General features: G+C 41.8%; 1 protein-coding gene across 1 annotated transcript in view; it reads left to right on the top strand.

The window, feature by feature from the left end:
- The first annotated feature begins 3,449 nt into the window (after positions 1 to 3,449).
- Positions 3,450 to 7,752, top strand: part of FOXN2 (forkhead box N2) — a 47,459-nt gene continuing 43,156 nt past the window's right edge. Inside the window, exon 1 of the mRNA XM_063301737.1 lies at positions 3,450 to 3,574. The gene's annotated coding sequence lies outside the window, so the exon portion shown is untranslated. The remainder of the gene's footprint in view (positions 3,575 to 7,752) is intronic.

The following is a 7,752-nucleotide window of genomic DNA, read 5'->3' as shown; positions in this document are numbered from 1 at the left end:
TAAACTGATTGACTGCTGTCATAAATACACTTACAGGATGAGAGTAAGTCTTACTTGAAATCAAAGGCCCTTACATGAGTAGCAGATTCAAGATCACTTGACATACTCTATATTCATTAATACTTTTAAGTTTGCCATCCACAATATAATACCATCCAAATGTGTGAGGTTTCATCTCCCTTAATTGCCCATAACGACTGGGTATTATGGGAACTGAAATCCAATACATCTAGAGGGAAGTCTAACTTTAATTATCCTACTGTATTCAGTGTCAGTCTGTATGTGATTAATACATGTCACACAGGTTATAAGATAGGATTAGCTCATTTGGTGATGTGGGCGGAAGGAAGGAACCAATAGATGGATTAAAAAGAAAAAAAAACCTTTACAGTTATCCAATCCTAAAGGGAAGGCTTCATTCTCAGCAACTCTACTTAATGCATCCTGAACAAAGATCACAAGAATAATAGCAATCCATAGGCACACAGAATTAGGACAATAGGACAATATACTTAATTTTTGTAAAATTAAGTTGAATTACACAGCATTTTATAAAAACATTTTCCCCCCAATGCTGCAGTATTGTTTACATATCTGCCTCAGCGTATGGCATATTTACACAAAGAAGGTGGTTACACCTATGCAAACATGAATGAACATGAAAAGGTTAGCAGGATTGTCCTTGTTTATTACTTGGATGGGAGACTATAAGGAAATTCCAGACCTATTGGCTGCACTGTGAAGCTAGAAATACTCCCAGAAGGCAGCAACAGAAAACCACTTCCATGCTATTGCCAAGAAAAGCAACAGGGCCATGTCCATGAAATCATCAGGAGTCAAGGTTGAGCCAAACAAGACTTCAACTTGCAGTAAAGTTCCCTTATATGCTTTCTGAATAGAAAGGTGAATATAACTTGAAAAAATAAATACCACTCTCTGCTGCAAAGCATCTTCGGATTGCCCAATAAAGTACAGCACCCTCATCAACATTCCCACTTCAATCCAGTGCTGAGTATTTTGTTGCTATTTTGCATTACCTAGCTCGCTGGTCCATTTTCATACACTGATTATTTTCCATCAAGTCAGTATCACTCTTAGTGACTACACAGATGGATTTTGTCCAGGATGATCTCTCCCCAGCCTGGTCCTTCAGATCTTCCTACAGTACACACATTGCTGCTGTAACTGAGTCCATCCATTTTGCTGCTGGTCATCCTCTTCTTCCCTGCCACCTTTTCCATCTTAGAGCCTTCTCCAGAGAATTAGGTCTTCGCATGTGTCCAAAATATGATAATCTGAGCCTGATCATTTGTGCCTCAAATGAGAACTCTGGGTTGATTTGTTGAGAACTCTGGGTTGATAATCAATTTCTTTGGGGGTTTTTGGCTATCTGTGGTATTCTCAGGAGTCTTTTCCAACACTAAAGTTAAAAAAAAATCAAGATTCTTTCTATCCTGCTTCCTCAATGTCCAAATTTCACTTCCATAGAGTGTCACAAGGAAAACCATAGCCTGCATGATTTTGATCTTTGTAGGTATAGACCCATCATGACATCCAAATATTTTTCCGAAGGCCTTCATTACTATCCTACCAAATGCTAGTCCACAATGTATTTCTTAATTGCTGGTTCCATTACTGTTGATAGTCAATCCTAAAAGACAAAAAATATTCACCACCATTGTCAGTTCTAAGGCTGGTTGCTGTACCTGTTATCATTAATTTGTTCTTAATGTTAGTCTCAATTTTTGACTGTGGCCCTTGACTTTCATTACTAGAGCTTGCAGATCATTTGCATTGTCAGAGCAGTGTCATCAGCATAACACAAATTATTTATGTTTCTTCCTCCCATTTTAAAACCACACTAATCTTCTTCCAATCTAGCTCCTCTCAAAATATATCTTTTGCATATAGGTTGAATAAATAAGGGGAGCATATACACCTTGTATCAGTCCTTTGCAATCTGCAGGCAGTCAGTTTCACCATATTCTATCCATACTGTGGTTTCCTGACCTGTGTATAGGCCTCTCGTGAGGACAATGAAATGTTCTGGGATTCCCATTTTCCTCAGCATATTCCACAGCTTGGTGTGATCAAAACAACTGAAGGCCTTCTATAATCAATTAAACACATACTGACTTCTTTATGGTACTCTTTGGCTTTCTCAATTATCCAGTGTGTATCAGCCAAAATGTCTCATGTTCCTCAGCTTTTTCTAAAGCTGTCTTGAACATCTGGCATCTCCCTTTCCTTGTAGGCGGTAATATGCATTGGACGATCCTAAGTATTATTTTACTAGCATGTGAAATTAAGGATATTGCATGATAGTTTGCACACTGTTAAGTGTCCTTTCTTTGGTATTGGTATATAGACTGACCTTTTCCAACCAGTTGGCCATTTTGTCGTTCTCCAGGCGGCATAGGTTGTTAAAATTTTTACAGATACTTGTTTTGTTGCTTGCCAAATTTTTGTAGATATGTAGATTCCATCAATTCCTGTAGCCTTCTGACTCAGTAACGACTTGAGGGCTGATCTAACTTCATCTTCTAGTACTCGACATTCATGTAAGTAGGGCGTATCTTCTAGGATATCTTGGATGTTAACTTCTCCAGTATACAGAATTTCACTATACTCGTTTCATCCTTGTTTGATCTTCCTTGAATCAGTTACTATCTGTTCTCGTCCCTTAGAAATGTCGATTGTTTGTTCTGACGTCCAGTTTGCTTTCTTCTTTTTCTTCACCTTTGACAGTCTCTTTTCACATCTATCCTTAACAACTTCTTTAAGTTTATGCCATAGTTCCTCTGGTTCCCGATCAATGAGGTTCAGGACTTCAAAGGGATTCTTGATGCCATCCTTGCAAATGGTGAATATTTGGTCAAGATCACACCATAGAAATTGGTTGGCTTTCTTCTTCCACTTTAACTTGGAATTTGCACGTGACAATTTGTGATCTGTTCCACAGTCAGCCCCTGCCCATGTTTTTGCTGTTAACCAAGTTCTTTCACCCCCTTCTATCAGTAATATGGCCGATTCCAATAATAGATCAATTCCATTTTTGTAATAGACAAACTTTATGGACTTTCCCTGAATGAACTGATTCAAGGTCAAAATGTGGAGGAACTAGAGCAACGCCATGCCTTTTTTTTTTTCTCCAGAGGACCACAGGATGTGTGTGCATGCTTACAGGCATTAATGTTAACTAATGAAAAACGCTCCCCACCCTGACAAAAAATACACGCCCACCCTTTTCCTTTCGAATGGATTCGGCTCTTCCGTCCAAGGAGAAGCGAGGAAGGGGGTCGGCCCATTTACAATAAAGGGAGGCGAAAGTTGGTCGTGAGCAAGGAAGGTTAGCATAAGAGAAGAGGAGGAGGAGTTACTGGCTCGGACGCCTTGTTGCTATGGGGAGACAGAGGGAGGAGGTGGCGCCGCCGCTGCTGTTGCTGCTTCGCAGGGCAGGGAAAGCCAGAGGCGGCGGCGCTGCTGTTCGGTGACACATTTCCCATATTGCTGCTACTGCTGCCATATTGTGCCCCCATCCTCTCTCCCCCCATGCGCCTGCTTCATGAATACAGTGAGTTGGAATATTTCCTTTATTAACTATTTCTGGGGAAAATGGGCGGGAATCAAATATCATTTCCTTCATTTTCTTCCTAATCTGGGATTTTCTGTTCCTTCTTCCAATTTTTTTTTCACTCCAAATCTTTAAATGCTAAGTTGTAGCTAGCCTTTCTCTCAGTTTTCCCTTTCCCTCCTTTCCTTTTTTCTTCTGGTAATATTTCCAGACGTGGGGCTAAGATGTGTGTCGGGGGAGACGCTGTCTTCGGGCTTTTCTTCCCTCGATTGCACAATGTGAGCTGGGTAACGCAGAGGCTTAAATTGCGCCGCCGGCGTGCTTGCGTGTCTCCGCGCGCTCTGGTTGAAGATTTAATTCGGGGAATGGGTGGAATCGAGCCGCGCTGGAAATCGGGGAAAAGGTGATCGGGTCGAGCGTCTGTCAGAGGAGTCGAAGATCTGTGTAAATTGGAGTTTGTACCTCCAGGGCTCTGTTTGCTCTGCTGAGGGAAGAACATTTGCATGGCCAAGCCGAAGCTTTATGCCTTCTTGCTGGGGAGTGGGGGGAGGAGAGGAAGGGTAGGAATTTCAAAGGAGCGACCTAAAGAAAGCGGGGAGCTTTCCACAGGCGGCGAAGTAGGGCTTCTTGGGTCCAGTTTTGCAGAGGCCAGGGGTGGGTGAAGATCGACTTTCGATTGATTGGCAGTTACCCCTCGCGTGGGGAGCAGTCGGTCGGCCCGACCGTTCGTATGGGACGCGGGGAGAAGTGAAATTAAACGAGAAGGGGCTGTGAGGAGGCTAGAAAGGCTTGTTTCTGGAGGTAGGGGAACTATTGGGGGCGACTGTGCCTGTCGATCGAAGAACGAGAGCCCAAACGGGAATATCTTCCAGTCTCCCCCTGTTAATTGGTAATGTCTGTCTTGATAGGACCTGCTGCGAGTTGTACTCCGGAGGCGTTCCGGCGCCGTAAGAGGGGAGAGTTTTAAGGCTTCGAGAGTAGGCAGGCGGGGGCTGGGTTTCCGTGGAGGTGGGGAAAGGCTCGGTTGTTTTTTGTGACCTTTCGCGACCAGGGATTGGCCTTAAGACTCTTGGTGGGACTCCTTCGGGCTGCTCGGCTGTCGCAAATACCTCCTTTCTTCTCCTCCAGGACTTTACGTGGCTCTCGTGGGAGACCGCTGCCATGTGGCTGTTCCTTCCCTCTACGGACGGTCATGATAAAGAGGGGAAAGAGAAACGGTTGAGCGACTGCTGAAATGTTACGCGCTTAAAACGATCAGGAAGGAAGGAAAAGCTCTGTCAGTTTTCTTCCGTGTGAAGTTGTAAGGCATAAGAGCTCTCGTGCAGATTGCAGAAAACTTAGGTCTTGGAAGTTACACGAGAATGAAATAATCATCTTCTCTTTTCCCTCCAGTTTAAAGTAGGATTCCGCCCCCCGCCCCCCTTGTCATCGGCTGCGATTTGTTTAGTTCCGCCAGTTTTAGCTTCCCCCATTTTGGTTGAGGTTGTGACAGCCACGTGGCCGGCAAAGCCTTGCGCAGGGAGAGGCGGCCATGGGGTCACACGGGCGTCTGTGGGAGCGTGTGTCTCTGTGTAAGCAGCTCAACACAAAGCCAGGCACACAGGGCAGAGCTCCTCCTCCTCCAGGGGAGCTTAAGAAGAGGAACCCCCTCTATGCAACCTCTGCAATATTGCATCAACCCCTCCTCCCTCTGTGCCGCTTTTCTTTGCTTCCGGCTGCTAAAAAAAATGCAAACTCTTTATTGATAAAACTGAATGGAAGTGCAGGAAACAGAAACTTGCATCCATTTCGTTTTGATTGTGCAAACGGGTAGAAAGAATAACAGTCTTCCCTTGAAATCTGTTAACTGCACAATGGGAACATATTTTAAACATTTATAAAATACATCCTCTGTTTTAAACACTCTTTAACCTCATCTCTGTATGTATGAAACAGAGAACTTAGTGAGACAATGATCTACTATTGTTCTTTTCTAATAGCCCTGAATATGAATGGAGAAAACATCTACTCTAAGTCATCTGAAGCCATTTCTGCAAATAGGAGGTTGTTGCATTGTTGTCTAGAAGATGCTTGTATTCTTTCCTCTTCCACAAAGGTTTTATTTTGCAGATATGTTGCATGCATGTATATCTGCTCTTTTAAAATATGTTATATTAAAGTATATTATCCATTTAATTTGTTTAGCACAATTTATTTAAGCATCTTACCATTTACTTGTGGTTGTGTTTAGTTTTTACTGTGTTTTTTTGGTATCAGAAGCTACTTTAAGGATGATGTGAGCCAGAAAGCCTCATATAAATGAGAAAGTGATGAGGAACCCTTGTAGGAAATTTGCAGCATTTTTGCAAAGACCAGTTAGTTTGAATGAGAAAACATAGTTGAGAGTAGTTAGTGACATATCCTTAATGTGCCACCTCTATTCATTAATTACTGTAGTAAACCATTATTTTAAATCTCTGGATGTATTGAAATACAGTACATCTCTAAAAGCAGTCGTGGCTGAGAATTATAGCATTATATTTGCAGAGACATAGAGGGCACCAGACTGGAGAAGGCTAAACTAGTCTACACCACAATTTTCTTTATAGTTTAAATATCTAATCTGGGAGTGAGAAGCTGGGGAAAATAACTTTCCAGTACTGAAATCTGGAGTGGACTTCTAAAGCAGTGTGCTTGGTGCCAACTCTACCACTATTTAGGAAGATGGAAAAAACCTCCTTCACCAAGCTTTTGATTATTAACTGTTAACTCTTAGTGATAGGTTTTAATTTTGGCTTTCATTTAAACTGCATTTTGTTATGTTAATCACTATTATTATTGAAAGCTGCCTTGAATATGGAATAAATAAAAATTTTGAATTCAGTTACTAAATTTTTGCAAGAGTTTTGGTTACTTACTAAGCTTTTGAGGCCTTCTCAACTTCCAGTGCAGCCCACCAGAAGGAAAAAAGAGTGTGCAATTCACAAGTTCTTTCTTTCATTATAGATTATTAGACAATGTTCTCTTCAGCTGGCTTGCATTATCTTACTTCATGAGTGAGGCTTTCCTCTGTAAAGTTTGCCATGGTCTCTACCAGCAAATATAACTGTTTTTTTTCCCTCTCGTTGTACAGTCAGACTGCCTTGGTTATAATAATGATTAGCAGTATTAATGGCAATCTTTAAAGGAAGGGTTGGGGACATCAACTGAGCTTACATCAAACTGAGCTTACACCAAATTATGGCACATGTGCAGTGTCTGTATGATGCATACTCTATCCTTAGATACTTGTATCCCAACTTCTGCTATAATTTGTGTCATGACTGCTCATCACTCACTCCCCCCCCCCAATTCTTGTGGTTTGGGACCAGTGTTCCTTCTAATGTTGATGAACCACAACTTTCAACATTCCTTCACTTACAGCCACGCTGAGGGGGCTGCTGGAGTTAGGGTTCAGCAACATATAGAAGATTGTAAGTTTCTGCATCCCTTCCTTTAGAGTAGAGCATGTATATTGCTGTGCAAAGTTAATGCAGGCCAAAAAATGATTACATGTTGACTTTTTCACTAGACAAAACTTTCCAGGTGATACAGACCATGCTTTATCAAGGTATTTTACTGCACTCAGATGAAGACTAGTGAAACCATTTGCCTCTCCAAATCTTGTTCTTTAATGAAGTTGGAAATTGATAGGTTTAGGTGGGCACACAAGAAGTAAGGGGTAGGGCCAGCATGCACATAGCTCCATGTTCTCTAATCAGAGTTTACATGCCCTATTTGAGTCTTACTGCTTCACCAATGCTAACATGGAAGAAGTTCCTTGAAGATAAAAAGTTTGAAAACCAGTTGGACAAATGGCTCAGATAACAGTGATTGTGTAGATAACATCCAGAAAGCTTTTTGCACACAGGGCTGTATGTATCCATTCAAGTATGCCTCATTTAATTCAGAGAAGTAATTAAGTATGCATAGGATTGCACACCCAGACTGTTTTGAATGTGAAAAATCTATATTCTTCAAAGGGAAGAAAAATCCCTGTTGTAACTGGGGAAAGGCACAATTGTGCAGCACAGGCAATGTGTTCTTAACAAATACTAGAATTTGGAGTGTGGGAAACGGGAGGTGAGCAATCTGCCGCATGACCTCGTAATGGAGTTTTCCTTGTCTTTGTACGTTACATTTTCTGATATTTCAACTCC

The sequence above is a fragment of the Candoia aspera genome, chromosome 1 (genome assembly GCF_035149785.1).
Source record: "Candoia aspera isolate rCanAsp1 chromosome 1, rCanAsp1.hap2, whole genome shotgun sequence".
In the NCBI taxonomy this organism is placed as follows: Eukaryota; Metazoa; Chordata; class Lepidosauria; order Squamata; family Boidae; genus Candoia; species Candoia aspera.
Note: the sequence above shows the minus strand (reverse complement) of the source record. Positions and strands in the feature narration are given on the sequence as shown.